Genomic DNA, 17,229 nt, shown 5'->3' on the forward strand with positions numbered 1-17,229 from the left:
TATGCGGCGCTGGTGCTTCCCTCAGCGGCTGGCGATGGTCTTCCAAGTCAGCGTGCCTCCAACAGCTACCCTTTAGTTTTAAAAGTCTCTGAACAACAAAATTGTGTAAGATTATCGTCCTGAAAGAGAGACAGATTACGGTCTGTGAAATGTCTAGTGAGGATAACGCTGCAAAACGCCCCAATAACTCTACTTGTGCATTTAAAAGCCCTTTACTTTCGATGAAAAGAAACGTTTCCCAACCTAAATGATCATTTTTAGCCTGCAATTTCCTACAAAAAAAAACTTTCACTTTGTTATACTGTTCATTGGTAATTTTGTTGAAGTAACTGAAAATGGAGATACTTAAAAAGCTGTTAGCTGCACACTTCCTCAGCTCTAAAATCAATATGTGTAGACCTTTGCTCATTGTGCCTTCGCTTCTCTGTGTTGGGTGATAATGAAGAAAAATCCCCACTGAATCATTTTCTTTTCCTTTCACATCCTTCAGAAATAGCATGGTACCTCTCCAGAGAGTTAAACCCTCTTCTTTAAAGAGCCATTTGCCTGGAAGACGTTTCTACCTGTTCCTTGAGGAGAGCAGACAGCAAAGCACTCATTAGGTTTTCCTCCTTCAAGCTGCTCCTTTGAGTATGGTACTGCTCAGGAGGGGCTTGGGCTGGCAGGGGGCTGGGTGCCACTAGTGGAATAGTTGCAAACTCTATCACATGAAAACGCTTGTCCCATTAAGATCCAGTTTAATTATTCCTGGAAGAACAGGCTTCTGGAGGTAATGGTGCAGGTGTGCTGCTCTGGGAGCATCATCATAGGCTAAATACAGAAACCTGATGTGAGAGCTCTACCTTCTGATATATTTCAAGTGCCTCTAGATCTGTTTTCCACCTTCTACCACTTTAAAGGGCTCTAAATAAAATTCATCATGGAAAAGCAGCTTCATATGTTGCTATGTGGGTATTGATCAGTTGTCTGAGAAAAGAAACCTGTCATCTTTTCCTTTAGGAGAGTAATGAGCTTAAGCAGATACTCAGTTTAATAACCTTGCACTCATCTTAATAAACTGCTTGAAATGCTAGTTAAGAATTCCCTTCAAGTATTTGTTGTATTTGTTTTGTGATCAAGTGTGTGTTACATGAATTATCCGTGTGCCCATGTAATTTCCATTAACAGTAATAGTGATTATAAGCATGTAGAAAGAGGATGTCTTATCCTATGATCCTACCTATTATGGAGTAGTTAACTGATTAAGGTTAGGATGCTGCAAGCCACTTCATACCATCCGTGAACTCTCTGCAACCCCATTATCTTCATTAGGCTTGTGTGGGTGTAATTAATTGGTGTTTAGTTAACAGTTGTGTTGAATGAAAAGGATTGAGTTCTATTTCTCTTAGTTTTATTGGCCCCATGGTGCTAACAGGCTGAAGTGTAATTAAAAACTCTCTAATCAAAGTATATGTAGCAAGCCACAAGAAGCAAGCCTGGGTGAGGAAAAGCCTGTGCTGTGACTCTGCCCTTTGAGAAGTGATCAGGTACAAATAATACCTTATAGTAGTAGTTATTTATTTATCATTTTAAACAATGAAAATGCTTCACTTATATCACCATATGCATTTAAAATGTACAAACCCAGCCAGATAAGCTTGCAATTGATGCTTCCCCATCTGTGTCCAGTAACAGTGCATTTTGATGTTTTCTCCACAGATTTTTCTCTTAAAGTCTTTCAGGCTGTATAGTATTTTGAGTGGATAGAGAAGTAGGTCTTGTGTTTGCTTTGAGAGCAGCTGTACTGGTCAGTGATGTTTTTTTTATCACTTCTTGCCTAGCTCTTGATTATGATCATTATGATCCTTCCTCATTTATGGTACTATATTGTGTATATTCCTTTTCTCACAAGCTGCTTTGTGTCTCACTTGAGTATTTAAGTGTGGTGCCAGCCTGGGCCACTCTAAAATGGTGTGTTTAAGTGTTGCATAAAGGATTTGCTTTTTGCTGTTCTGAAATGTTACTTTAAAGATACAAACTCTTGCCTCTTAAATCAATTAAGATCATGGCCTTGCTGCCATCTGTGTTCTTGTTCAGTTTAACAGGAGAGTAATGTGTGCTCACTTCACTCACAGGGTCTTCCTTGAAGTCAAATCTGAGCATGTAAAACCTTTTCAAAGAAATCAGGGTCGTCATTTTAGATTGGCTATACAAATACTCTTGTACAAGTACTTTACTGGTGTTGAGGCATTTTAATTTCTTAAACAGCCTGGATTTGTTTATTTTTTCATTTTAAGCTTCTGCAGTGTTTCTTTTCATTCTTAATATTCTGCATTGTATGAAGGATAAGCTAAATACAACAACAATAAACAAAAGCTTTGGTTCTGGGATGCATCCAACTGCAGCATTTAGATTGCCCTTTGAGTCTACATAGAAATGCTTCCAAGAACTTGAGCAATGTACTGGATATTTGGAAATTTTCTAACAATTATTTAGTGGTTTCTTGTTTTTTTTTTTTCTGTTTGTTTGCTTTTGGTTTCTTTTCCTCCCCTAGAGTTATTATTTTAATTTCTGGAGTACCCATGTGAGAGTTCATTTCCCTTGAGTAGTAATTCTCTGCTCCTCCAACAATTATTTTAAGTCAAGTGTGGTTTTAATGCTAATTTATTTCTAAAGTTTGAGGATTCTTCCTGTGGGTATGTTCAGCAACTGCTGTGCAAAGGTGAGCCTACTCCTCTCCACAGCAGCTTGCTGGACTGAAATGTGAGAGCTGATAGCTTTGGCTTTATTATTCTTACTCTAATAGTGATTTAGAACACACAGTATTTAAAGACAACTTCTTTTTGAGTTTGCAGAAGATTGTCCTCAAATTGTTGTAACTGGGTTTGGTAGTGTGGTGTAGATTTAAGTGCAATGTGCAGGTTATGGAGCTTTAGTCTTGGGGTGTCAGGAGTGTACTGCATGATTTCTTTGTGTGCACATTAAGCATTATTGAAGCCTGCGTAGTTCAGGGGCTCTGACATGATGGATTAAAGAGAGTTTTTTTGTCAATAAATTGTCAGTATGATGTTCTGAAGTGCTAATGTAAATCTGATTGTTATCAGGCTTTGTGAAATTCATGTTACATACTTCCTATGTCATGAAAATAAACATGTGTGGTCAGACATCAGTTGCTGCAGTTCTGAGGTACCGACACAATCTAAAAGGTGATGTGGTAATCATAGAATGGTTTGGGTTGGAAGGGACCTCAAAGATCATCAAGTTCCAACCCTCCCCTGCCATAGGCAGGGACTCTTCCCACAAGAACAGGGGTCTGTGATGCATTTGTAGTTTATACGAACCAGCAAACCTCAGAGATGAACAGAGAGTACTTAACTGGGAAAATCATTCTCCGTTGTTCTGTTGGTGGGAGTTGTCAGTCTGAGTATGTTTCAATGCAAGTAGCCATCTCTATTTGTAGAATTCACTTTTTCTAGATGCTGACTGAATAGGGCTGGGTGCTAGGTTGGACTGGATGATCTTGGAGGTCTCTTCCAACCTGATTGATTCTATGATTCTGTGTTGAGTTCTGTAGTCCTGAGGCTGGGTGATTAAAAAGCAAGAGCATGTAAATGTTGTAGTCCTGAGGCTGGGTGATTAAAAAGCAAGAGCATGTAAATTCTGTAGTTCTGGGGCTGGGCAATTACTGCTGAAGAAAAATTTACACCAGTGGAACAATATATTTTTTCTTTTTTTTTTTCCCCTTTCCTTTGGTCAGAGTGGTTTTCTTGATCTAGTTTGAACCTGCAGCTCAAACAGCAAGTAGAAAAAGTCATGCATTAGTTAGAAGGAAATTCCTCTTTTCTGTGTTTCTGACCTGTTTGTAGAAATGCTATACCATCAAAGAATGATTGGATGAAATGCTATACCATCAAAGAATGATTAGATATCTTCTTAATGGTTCAGAGTTTCTAAGGGTCTTGACCAGGAGGCAAATTTTGTTTTATTATTTTATCTTTTGGTAAATCTTTCCATTCATTACCTTCACTAAAGAATTTTGGAGGGTTTTTTCTATCTCCATTTTTTTGTTGTGTGACCCTCCAAGCTTTGCATCTCTTCCCTTTAGGTTAGAACCACCTCTAAATCTGCTCAACTATTAGAGAAGCAGTATTTGCAGTTCCAAATTCAGGAGCTTTTGGGGCAATTGGAAGCAATCCGTGGGTTATCTGTTACTGGTTAGCAGATCAAAGGCTTATATGACTGAGAAGTGACACCTGACTGATGCAGATGAAGTGGTGATCTTCAGGGTGCATGAAAACCAAAGTTTGAAATCATAGTTACTTGGAAGTAGGTCATAGCTGAAGTGAACACTGCAATGAGTGAGAGATAGTCTTAACTTAGTTTTCAAGTTCTGTAACTTGCTGACACAAGAGAAGCTTTTCTAAGTTCTTCTTTGTAGGGTTTTTTCTTTTGGTGGGTTTAGTTTCTTTTAGGTGGGTTGGTTGGTTTTTGGTTTGGTTGTTGGTTTTGGTGGTTTGGGTGTTGTTTGGTTTTTTTTTTTTTTGGGGGGGGGGGTGGGGGAGGTTGTATTTTGGCTGTTGTGGTTTGGTTTTTGGTTTTGTTTTGCTTTGTTTGCCCAGGGAAAAATGAAGCTGGTAGCAAAGGCCTTTCAGGAGTTGAAGTAAAAAGATATCTTTTGCAACACTATCGAGAACTGATTTTTTCCCCCCTTCATACTGGTTTTTGGTTGGGGCTTTTGTTTGTTTTGGTTTTGTTTTTTGCTTAAACACATTTCTTGGGACAAAGTGAGTATGGAAGAAAAGGAAGAATGGCATTTTTTTCTTTCCCCTCATGGTATATCTCCTGATTTTTACAACCTTAATCACTTGGGGCATGTCTTGAACTTTTAACCTTCTTTCCCCAGCACTGATGCTGTGAATAATGGACTCTCTTGCTTGACACATAACTAGATTGCAGTTCAAAGTGGATGTCACAAACACTATTGCACCATCTGGAGCAGAAGCTTGAATGCCATTTTGAGATAAGCCTATAAGATCATATGAATTTATAATTGACTCCATTTTTTTCCATTGCACTAACTTAAGTTTCTTTAATTCAAACCCAAATTGCCTCCTCTTGCTGGTATTTTTTGGTATTTTTTTGCACAAAATTTTCAGGTCTTGTGCAAAAATTGAGTTGTATTTATAACAATTTGGACCCTACTTCTGGCTATAAACAAGACTTAAGTAGTTCCTCCAAGGCTAGGGGAAAGCTGCCTGAATTATGGAGGAAAAAAATTCTATTTTCTTCTATTTCATTGCTCTCTTTAATAATTTTCTTCAGACCAAAACTCATTCAGGGAAAAAGAAAACCAAACAACAAAACAAAAAGAAAAGTAAATATTAGCTCTATGTATTCTTCCAAAAAGTGCCTTTTTTTAAAGTTAGCTTGTAAATTAAAAAGCTTTTCTTGAGCAGGGCTTGTGCAAAGTGCATAATATTCCCAATCCTAGTTAAGATATTCAGCCATGTGTTTGGATAACATCCATCTGAGGAAGCAAAAGGTAGCTTGTTTTGAAGGAAAAGAATCTGTTGACTGCCATGATTGCTTGGGGCTGTATCCATCCACAAAGTTCTGCTTTTATAAAGTCTGTGTACTGACAGCATTTCATTAAAAGCTATTTGTGTGGCATGTTTCAAAGCAGCAGATTTTTGACTGAGGACAAATACCTTTGGCTTCCATTGAGAATTGGTGAAACTCTTAAATCCATTCCATTTCTCGCAGAATTAAAGTGATCTATGAACATGAGGGCAATCTGGTGAGATTGCAGTGCTTTGGAAAAGATGTGTCTAGGAGAAATTGTCAGGCATGCTGCATTTGCACAGAGGACATCAGTTCAGTTTTCAAATCATGGAATCAGCCAGGTTGGAAGAGACCTCCAAGGTCATCCAGTCCAACCTAGCACCCAGTCCCATCCAGTCAACTAGACCATGGCACTAAGTGCCTCATGCAGACTTTTCTTGAACACCTCCAGGGATGGCAACTCCACCACCTCCCTGGGCAGCCCATTCCAATGCCAATCACTCTCTCTGTCAAGAACTTCCTCCTAACATCCAGCCTATACTTCCCCCGGCACAACTTGAGACTGTGTCCCCTTGTTCTATTGCTGGGTGTGGGGAGAAGAGACCAACCCCACCTGGCTACAACCTCCCTTCAGGTAGTTGTAGGCAGCAATGAGGTCTCCCCTGAGCCTTCTCTTCTCCAGGCTAAACAACCCCAGCTCCCTCAATATCCCAGTTTAGTAAGATTAAGCAGCAGCTGATACAGAGAAGGACAGTGAAGGTTTCTCGTACAAAACCTGCTGTCTTTTTCTTCCTTAAACATTGCTAGACATGTTTCAGAAGTCAAGTACACGTGGGAAAATGCAGAAATGTTCTCATTCTGAATGCCACTTGAGTTTGGAAAATATTCTTGGTTCTACAGAGTGGTTGAGAACTGTACCAAATAAGTAAGGTAATTAACATAGTAATGCTTAGAAGAATGCTAAGCCAGCAACATGCTCTTGTGGCCAGGAGGGGCAGTGCCATTCTGGGGTGTGTTAGAAGGGCTGTGGCTGGTAGGTTGAGACAGGTTCTTGTGCCACGCTACCCTGGTGAGGCCACGTCTGGAGTACTGTGTGTAGTTCTGGCCCCCCCAGTTCAAGAGGGACATAGAACTGCTTGAGAGAGTCCAGCACAGAGCCACAAAAACGATGGAGGGAATGGAACATCTCTCTTGTGAGGAGAGAGTGAGGGAGCTGGGGCAGTGCTGGTGGGAGAAGAGGAGACTGAGAGGTGACCTCAGCAGTGTTTCTAAATATGTAAAGGGTGAGTTGCCAGAAAGATGGAGCCAGGCTCTGCTGGGTGATACCCAGTGACAGGACAAGGGGCAATGGGTGGAATTTGTGGCATGTAAACATGAAGAGAATTTTTTTCCTTGTGAGGGTGTCAGGACACTGGAACAGGCTGCCCAGGTGGGTGGTGGAGTCTCCCTCTCTGGAGATATTCAAAACCTGCCTGTGTGTGTTCTTGTGTGATCTGTTCTAGGTGATCCTACTCTGGCAGGAGAGTTAGACTGGATGGGCTTTTGAGGTCCCTTCCAGCCTGTGATATTCTGTGAACTGACAGACATCTCTAGAACTGGAGGGAGGCAGTGCATCTGCAGTTGCACGTTTTGTGAAATGTACCTAAAGCAATGAGGAGGGCAGCACATAAAACTCAGCAGGCTTCAGCCAGAAGGCAGTCAGTATGCCTAAGGTGTCCAAACATCCAGACATGCCTACTTTGCTCAGAAAAGGAAGAGGGTTTATTTATTGTCAGCTACTGATGTCTGGTGCTCAAGCCAAGAGTAGCACCAAATATCTACAACTGTTTTGCTGTGTCAGTTTATTAATTCTCAGTTACCTGCTGCATTCCTGAGGAGGGAAGCAAACACAGCCTAGAACATTCTAGAAATGCAAGCTGGGTATAAGTAATAGACAGTAAGCTGAAGGTGAGCCAGCAGTGTGCCCAGGTGGCCAAGAGAGCCAATGGCATCCTGGCCTGCATCAGGAACAGTGTGGCCAGTAGGACAAGGGAGGTTATTCTTCCCCTGTACTCAGCACTGGTCAGGCCACACCTTGAGTACTGTGTCCAGTTCTGGGCCCCTCAATTCAAGAAGGGTGCTGGAAGGTGTCCAGAGAAGGGCAACAAAGCTGGTGAGGGGCCTGGAGCACAAACCCTGTGAGGAGAGGTTGAGGGAGCTGGGGGTGTTTAGCCTGGAGAAGAGGAGGCTCAGGGGTGATCTTATTACTGTCTACAATTACCTGAAGGGGCATTGTAGCCAGGTGGGGGGTGGCCTCTTCTCCCAGGCAACCAGCAATAGAACAAGGGGACACAGTCTCAAGTTGTGCCAGGGGAGGTATAGGTTGGATGTTAGGAAGAAGTTCTTCACAGAGAGAGTGATTTCCCATTGGAATGGGCTGCCCAGGGAGGTGGTGGAGGCACCGTCCCTGGGGGTCTTCAAGAAAAGGCTGGCTGAGGCACTTAGTGCCATGGTCTAGTTGATTGGTTAGGGCTGGGTGCTAGGTTGGACTGGATGATCTTGGAGGTCTCTTCCAACCTGGTTGATTCTATGATTCTATGATTCTATGTTGAGGAGTGCTTCCTTTTGCTCTCTTTTAAAGTTAAATGGTTTCCCAGCACTAAAGATTTAATCCACAAAGGACTATTGGATCATCTACTCTTGACCTTTTGTGTATGCCAGGCACCACGTTTTGCATATGATCTACAAGCTAAAAGGTTTTTAAGCTTAAATTTGAAAGGAATTGCTCTCTGTTTGCAACAAAATATCTTAATACAAAGAGTGGCTCTTAAATAGCAATTCTGTGTTTTAATTCTACCTGTATTCTGTTAGTGTTTGTAAGAAGCAAGAAAAAGAGCACAGGGACATCTTAAATGCCCTGGCTACTTGTCAGAAGATAGTAGAGATTTTCTTTTGTGTTTCCTCCTTACAAAGGGGCATTTTTCAAGGACTGCCAAGAAGTGTTTGTGAAGCTACTGCAGTAGGCTGCCCTGTAATGGGAGTTCACTCAAAGGCCATGTTGTTTCAGGACAAGCATCAGTAGCAATTACCACTTAGAGCTTTTCTCTGGAAGTGTGAGTTTGTGTCGAGGGCTCCAGAGTGAGACTGCTAGCCTAATCTTCAGACACAAAGAGAGATCAGTTGTTCTCGGTTTCCTGTGTTACAGTTCTTGATGTTGAAGTGTTAGGTGGGGTTTCCACTCTGTTTTTGACAAACAAGTTGTGGGACTTTCCACTGGAAAAAAAAAAAAGAGCTTATTGCAATTAATGAGTTTTCAAATTGCACTTGTGAGCAGTGCACACATCCCTTGAATCCTTTTATTTCATCACTGTAAAACATTATGTCACCCAGCCAAAACTTTACAGTAGTTCTGAACGAGGTAAATAGTGGACTGCAGAAGTCACTGCTTAGCTTAGAATCTTAGAATGGTCTGGGTTGGAAGTGACCTCTGAAGGTCATCTAGTCCAACTCCCCTGCAGTCAGCAGGGGCTTCCTCAACTAGATGCCACATCCAGTTGGCAGCCAGTCACTAGTAGTGTCCCCCAAAGAATCAGTGCTGCACCCAGTCCTGTTCAATATCTTTATTGATGGTCTGGCCTAGGGGATTGAGTCTGTCATCAGTAAGTCTGCAGATGACACCAAGTTAGGAGCAGGTGTTGATCTGTTGGAGGATAGGAGAGCCCTGCAGAGGGACCTTGACAGGCTGGATGAGTGGGCAGAGGCCAGTGGGATGAGATTCAAAAACGCAAACTGCAGAGTTCTACACTTTGGCCAGAACAATCCCAAGCAGTGCAACAGGCTGGGGAAAGAGTGGCTAGAAAGCAGCCAGGAAGAAAGGGACTTGGGGGTACTGGTAGATAGTAGCTGGAGATGAGCCAGAAGTGTGCCCAGGTGGCCAAGAAGACCAATGGCATCCTGACCTGCATCAGGAGCAGTGTGGCCAGTAGGACAAGGGAGGTTATTCTTCCCCTGTACTCAGCACTGGTCAGGCCACACCTTGAGTGCTGTGTCCAGTTCTGGGCCCCTCAATTCAAGAGAGATGTTGAGATACTGGAACACATCTAGAGAAGAGTGACAAAGCTGGCGAGGGGCCTGGAACACAAACCCTGTGAGGAGAGGCTGAGGGAGCTGGGGGTGTTTAGCCTGGAGAAGAGGAGGCTCAGGCTAGACCTCATTGCTGTCTACAACTACCTGAAGGGAGGTTGTAGCCAGGTGGGGGTTGGTCTCTTCTCCCATGCAACCAGCAATAGAACAAGGGGACACAGTCTCAAGTTGTGCTGGGGAGATCTAGGCTGTATGTTAGGAGGAAGTTCTTGACAGAGAGAGTGATTGGCATTGGAATGGGCTGCCCAGGGAGGTGGTGGAGTCACCATCCCTGGAGGTGTTCAAGAAAAGACTGGATGAGGCACTTAGTGCCATGGTCTGGTTGACTGGATATGGCTGGGGGATAGGTTGGTCTGAGCTTGGAGGTCTCTTCCAACCTGGTTGATTCTATGATTCTACCTTCTGCATACAGGCAATATTTTAAGTTTAAAAAGAAATTGCATTGAGTAATGGGGTAAGAAGCAGGAAAAATGCAAACCAGGCTATTAGGTAACATAGTCTTCCTCACTTGCAAATGCACAGATAAATCAGAAACACTTCCTTATGTGAATTGGGGTGTGTGATGTTGTTCAGCTTCTTTAAGAAGTCGTGAAAATATGGAATATGCTGGAACTGGTGCTCAGAAAGAAGGATCGTCTAGGAGAGCTGGCCACTGTGAATAGGAGAGCTGGCCACTGTGAATAGGAGAGCTGGCCACTGTGAACTCGCTGTCTGTACACAGATCCATCCATATGCAGGAGCCGCTGCCTTTTTGCCTCCGTGTTCTTGAACTTCGCTAAGAGCTTTCAATTGCTCTGACATTTTCAGCCGAGGAAGTAATAGTTGTTGCTGAGAAGTATTCTGCAGGCAATTATCTGATCGTTGGAGCAATCCCCACTAGAAAGGAGCCAATACGATCAAGTTTGAATCATTACTGAAAGGCAAGAGAAGCAGAGGGAGGAACAAATGGAGGGGAAAGGGGCTCGGCTCACTAACGGGGTTCAGAACGGCGGACAATGAAGTTAGCCTGTAAGAGAATCTGTGGAGCTACCTGTGTAGCTTTTGACAGGTCTGAATCTTCTCTTCCAGAGCCTATTGTGGCTGCAGTGCCAGGCACCTGCAGAAACTGTGCCAAAAGCAGGCAGGGAGCAATGAGCTTTTCAATAAGCTGTCACCTCCTTCACCCACCCCTCTGGTTCCCAGTGGGAGAGAAGAAGCCATACTGAAGAGCTAGGCTAGCAAATAGCCATGTGATGGGAAAAGGGGTCAGATACAAGGACCTCACTGTCAGCAACTTTCTAATTATTCATCTTTTGGGGCAATTTCTAATTTCTATTCTGTTGGCTAATACTGCTTTTAAACTAACAACTTCTAAAGCACTGTGTCTTTGAGTAGGCAAGTCACAATATGATGATTGATACCAGGTCCTTTACAAAAATATTTATCTCTTAGTATTTCTGCTCTAGAAAGAAAAATATACAGATTTTCTTTGTTATCAGTTCTCTGTTAAACAGTGATTTGAATACTGCTAAAGTCAGCTGCTCACTTGCTCTCACAGGTGAGGCAAAAGGTCCTGCCAGGCTTCCTCTGAGGAGTTCTGCTTGGCATTGTGCTTCAAAAATCTGTATTTAGAAGTCCTTGTTGTTTTAATGTTTCTAGAGTGTCCTCAAAGCTACACAAGCTGGTTTAAAAAGAGAACAAAAGCATTTGTTTCTGTACACAACATGCAAAGAGTAAGAACTTAACATGACATGATATAGAGATCACAGAGCGTTGGCAAAGGAGAGGGATTTTCCCATCCTGCCCAGTGCCAGGAGTTTTAACAAGGCCAAGTGCTGGGTTCTGCACTTTGGCCACAACAACCCCATGCAGTGCTACAGGCTGGGGACAGAATGTCTGCAGAGCAGCCAGAGAAGGACTTGGGGGTGCTGGTAGATAGTAGCTGAACATGAGGCAGCAGTGTGCCCAGGTGTCCAGCAGAGCCAATGGCATCCCAGCCTGGATCAGGAACAGTGTGGTCAGCAGGAGCAGGGAAGTCCTACTGCCCCTCTGCTCAGCACTAGTAGGCCACACCTTGAGTGCTGTGTCCAGTTCTGGGCCCCTTAATTTAAGAAAGGTATTGAGGTGCTGGAACATGTCCAGAGAAAGGCACCAAGGCTGGTGCCGGGCTGGAGCACAGCCCTGTGAGGAGAGGTTGAGGGAGCTGTGGGTGTGCAGCCTGGAGAAGAGAAGGTTCAGGGCAGACCTCATTGGTTTCTACAGCTATCTGAAGAGAGGTCGTAGCCAGGTGAGGTTGGTCTCTTCTTCCAGGCACCCAGGGACAGAACAAGAGGACAGTCTCAAGCTGTGCCAGAGCAGGTTTAGGCTGGATGTTAGGAAGAAGTTCTTCCCAGCAAGAGTGATTGGCATTGGAATGGACTGCCTGGGGACATCAACTTCATGATGTGGGAGGTGTTTTAATGCCTTACTACTTCTGTACTTTATTTTAGAAGACATGAGTGGTAGTCTGTGCTGCTACAATGGAATGGAATGATTTCCTAACAACTGAGAATGTCTTTTCTTTGATGGAGTTTAGATGTTTTTAGTAGCATAGAACTGTTGCAGGGATATTCCAGAACCTAATGTGATGCAGTCTTTGTATCTGGCCTAAGAAAACAACCCCCGTGCTATGATTTGTAGCTTCCACTGAAAAAAAAAGAGTTAATGAGTTCCAAGGAAATGAAAAGAGCAGGGATTGGGGCATGTTTGTGAGAAGTAGACATCTTCTTTACAAGGTGAGAGTGATGGAGCTGAGCTGAGGCTCTACAGCTTGGAGAGGAGGACACTGAGAGGTGCCCTTCATCAGTGTTTATAAATACATAAAGGGTGAGTGCCAAGAGGATGGAGCCAGGCTCTGCTGGGTGATGCCCAGGGGCAATAGGTGGAAGTTGAGGCATAGGAAGCTCCATGGAAACATGAGGAGGAATTATTTTACTGTGAGGGTGACAGAATGCTGGAACAGGCTGCCTAAGGGGGGGCTGGAGTTTGCCTCTCTGGAGATATTCAAGACCTGCCTGGATGTGTTCCTGTGCAATCTGGTCTAGGTGATCCTGCTCTGGCAGGGGGTTTGGACTGGATGAGCTTTCAAAGTCCCTTCCAAGCCCCTTAGATTCTATGATTATAGAATCCTATGTGATCTGGCCTAGGTGATCCTGCTCTGGCAGAGGGTTTGGACTGTGTTATCTTTTGAAGTCCCTTCCAGCCCCTAACATTCTGTGATTCTGTGTAGTATCTGAAGACTGGGCCCCCTTCCAAGTCCCACCCAGCTCTTTATTAAAAACTGTGTTTGCAATGCTTTAATTTTCCTCTGCCTACTTACCTCCAAAAAGCCCATGCCAGAATTTTGGTCAGGTATTGATATATTATGGAAACTGTTCAGTTAAAGATCTTACAGAGGGAAAAACCCCACCCTGAGTACTAATAAACTCTCTCGAGGCTGCACACTCCTGTGTGTGAATCAATAACTTCTTGTGCATAGGTTGCTGCCAGTGAAGGTTTAATTAAGGTAGGTGTTAACATGCCTGAATAGAGTTTTTGATAATCTTCTGTCAAAGGTAATGTGCAACAATTAGAGAAACAGGGAAAGAGGAGGGCAGCATATTCTTAGATGTTCACCTTTCTGCGTTGCTGCCGCATTTGATAGCTCAGGCGCAGGGTTGTGGGCTCACTGGATTGGGTTCCTATTCTTGGATGTAACAGAAAAGAACAAAGATACGATGAATACACTTAGAACAGTCAGGTGAATGTGCACCTCTCTGCTGCAGCGTGGGTTCTGCATGCTTTCCCTAGCAGATGCCCCCTTAGGCACGGTGCAGGTACCATTGCATTTAGTTGTTCGTTCGCTCCCCAGTGTGCAAGGCAAGGGCTTGCGTCCGTTTGCTTCAGACCTTGCTTCTGCTTCGAACGTGTCTTGTTCCCTTGGAAAAACATTCTTTACATCCCCACCTCCCCCTTTTGGAGAAAACAAGTGAACTATTCATGCAAAAAAAAAAAAAAAGAAGTGTGTGTGTGTGGTTGGGAGGGTGGGGGTGCCTGCAGTACCACCGGCAGCCCCTATTGAAAGGCATTGGCTGTTCATTTACATTCACACTTTTTTTAATAAAAATGTTAACTAATGATGTTAAATGCTTTGCCAAAGGTCCTGGCAGGTCAGTTGCCCAAGTGCCATTTCTGCCTAATTAGGGCTCTTGTGGTGGCCCAGGGGCCTCCTGATGCGGTGGGTGACAAGCCCGGAGCTGACAGCTTCAATCGGCTCCAACGGGAAGGTTGGGCTGGTCATGTTTTCTAACTCAGCCAGGTGTTAGCTGAATGTAGGGGGGGTGTGTCTTGGCCAGACCTGAGCATTTGTTTGATCTTCCTTTCTTTCACTTGCTCTATTTTGAGCTCTTCCCTTTGCCTGTCCCGTCTTGTGTCAAGGTCAAGAATGAGCTTGACTAAATCAGCAATTTCATTTATCTCTGGGAGATCATTAGCAGTCCTTCTCCCTCCCCTTCCCAAATAAACCTTAAGCACTGGTGCAGAAACAGTACTGGTTCCAGAAACCAGGCACTGATCAGTCCTGATATGAAAAAAGAGAAAGAATAAATGCAGATCTTTCCCTAAATAAAATCCTCTATACTTTTCACTTGTAGACCTGTTCCTTATCGTGAGCATGTATTAAGTATCTCCATCAAGACACCCCTGAATAACCCTCAAAAACATCAGATGCTTCCACAATCACTATATATATGAAAATATCTTAGAACATCTTTACAATTTCATTCCAAGACTACTGTAGCAAAAATATTTTCTTTTAACCAACAAGAAAAACAGAATTAAAATTTTCCTTTCACCATGCTTGGGTTTTTTAGTGGCACATTGACCATATTCATATAAGGCTGTATGATAGTTAGCCAGCTTGGGGTATCTTGACAGCTGATGGCTGTGAAATTGGATCTTCAGGATATAGGGGTATTGATTGTTTTAAATGGATATGTTCACTTGGATAATCAACAGCATTTTGACTTCATCTGAGTTATGCCAGTTTATGAGGAGAGGCTGAGGGAGGTGGGCTTGTTTAGCCTGGAGAAGAGGAGGCTCAGGCTAGACCTCATTGCTGTCTACAACTACCTGAAGGGAGGCTGTAACCTGGTGAGGGTTGGTCTCTTCTCCCAGGCAATCAGCAACAGAACAAGGGGACAGAGTCTCAAGCTGTGCCAGGGGAGGTATAGGCTGGATGTTAGGAGGAAGTTCTTCCCAGAGAGAGTGATTGGCATTGGAATGGGCTGCCCAGGGAGGTGGTGGAGTCGCCATCCCTGGAGGAGTTCAAGAAATGAGTGGATGAGGCACTTCCTCCTAACATCCAGCTTATACCTCCCTCAGCAGAACTTGAGACTGTCCTCCCTTGTTCTGTTGCTGGTTGCCTGGGAGAAGAGACCAACCCCCATCTGGCTGTAACCTTCAGGTAGTCGTAGACAGCACTGAGGTCACCCCTGAGGCTCCTCCAGGCTAAGCAATCCCAGTTCCCTCAGCCTTTTCTTACAGGGCTGTGCTTCAGGCCTTTCACCAGCTTCGTCACTCTTCCCTGGACATGTTCCAGCACCTCAACATCTCTCTTGAATTGAGGAGCCCAGAACTGGACACAGCACTCAAGGCATGGCCTGACCAGTGCTGAGTACAGGGGCAGAATAACCTCCCTGGTCCTGCTGGCCACACTGTTCCTGATGCAGGTCAGGATGCCATTGGCTCTCTTGGCCACCTGGGCACGCTGCTGGCTCATGTTCAGCTACTATCTACTAGTACTTCTAGGTCTCTTTCTTCCTGGCTGCTACTCTTTTCTTTACCTTTTACTCAAATATATCCAGAAAGTTACTCTTTCTTGTTTATAATTTAGAACCAGACTGGAGGTTTAGTTTTAAGTGACCACAGCTGCTCATGTGGTAACACGAAAAATCAGGTTTGGAAAAACTGTACACATCTAGCATGGATTTAGAACATCTTAAAGTGCAGTTCCTGGAAAGGTGAAGCTGCAATGAGAAATCACTCATGTGATGAAAACAGTAATGAAATGCAGAACATTGTGAAGGTAAATGCTGCTGCTTTTGAAAAACAGTTACTTGACTCTTGTCTCTCTGTTCTGTTGCAGCATATGAAATAGCCTCAAATGTATAATTCATCAATTCTAGGATAAGTCTGTGGGGAGCACAAGGGTGCTCTGCAAGCACATTTCCTCTGCTCTGGGAATATGCCCAGGAGCTCATGTTGCTGTAGCCTGCTTCAAGCCATGTAGCATGCATCAGTCCAAGCATCTTGCCTTGTAGTTTATCTTCATGAAGAGGACAAAATGAATTGAGCCAAGGAGAGAGATTCAGATTTCACTCTGAATTTCCTCTCCATTTACACGTTTCTTCAGTTTACTCTTTAAGCATCCAGTGCATGCCCAAGCTGATTATGGTCCTTGCAAAAGTCTTGTTGCTTCCTTTCTTGTAACTAACTAATTAATGTGTGTTGCTCTGAGAAGTTCCTTGCAACAGTCAATAAGGAATAATGAAATTTTCTCTTTCTTTTGAGAGGATGGGGTGGAATTTTTTCAGTGGAGGAAGTACCAAACCCCCTGTATTGGTGTTTTTTATATGTGAATCTGCAAGAAGCTAAGACATCTACTAAGAATTCTGCTCTTCTGCAGAAATCAGCACTGCTCAGAACAATTGCTTTTGCTCCTGCTGTTGCTCAGAACTGGTATTTATTTGAGACTTTCACTCTATGTTAGGAGTAGCCATGACCTTGGAGATACACTGTGTTAGAAGAGCTTCCTGCTCTCACCAGCTTGTACATTAGAGTAAGGTGGTGCCAGTTGCTTAATAGAGTCTTTTTAATTCTTCTGCAGTTTAAGGCAGGAGCAAACTGGGAGGCCTGCTCACTGACTCACGAATCCAGTGAAGATTCACTGCAGTTAGCAATGACTCAAGTCTTTAATGATTTTATTTCCATCTTCATATCAGATCAGCAGAATCCATCTGTTAAGGCTAAATATAGTGACGTGAGGTCTGTAAAGGTCGGGAGCAGAACCGATTACTTTCCTCCAGATGGAAGCTTTAGAACAACAGGGAATAATTACATATAAATGCAAGGATACTCAGGTAACTGATCGGATTTTATCTGCCTGATCCTTGCATGATGCGAATGGAAGATCGACCTGTCCCTGAACTCTCTTGGCAGCTTCACGGAATGACTTAAACGAGATCAGCTAAAACGATTATGCTGGATGGGTTTTAATGATTAGTCAAACCAATTTATCAGCTTGTTTCTCATTGGTACTTTCATTCCACCACAATACACAGCCTGACTTTACAGGCTGGCTGCATCTTGTTGACACAACAGTTAAAACTGGGGTGGGGGTGGTACAGCCCTGGAGTTGCTTCATAAAATACCTGTGGATGTGACGGGCGTGTTGTGATACCTGAGCAATAGGAAGTCATTGAGTTAAGCTGCTGGAATTCTTCACTTCCTAAGAATGATTTTCCTTTTTTTTTAGATTAAAAAGTTAGAACATTGCCACTGAAACAGGTT

The sequence above is a fragment of the Pogoniulus pusillus genome, chromosome 6, assembly GCF_015220805.1.
Source record: "Pogoniulus pusillus isolate bPogPus1 chromosome 6, bPogPus1.pri, whole genome shotgun sequence".
Classification (NCBI taxonomy): Eukaryota; Metazoa; Chordata; class Aves; order Piciformes; family Lybiidae; genus Pogoniulus; species Pogoniulus pusillus.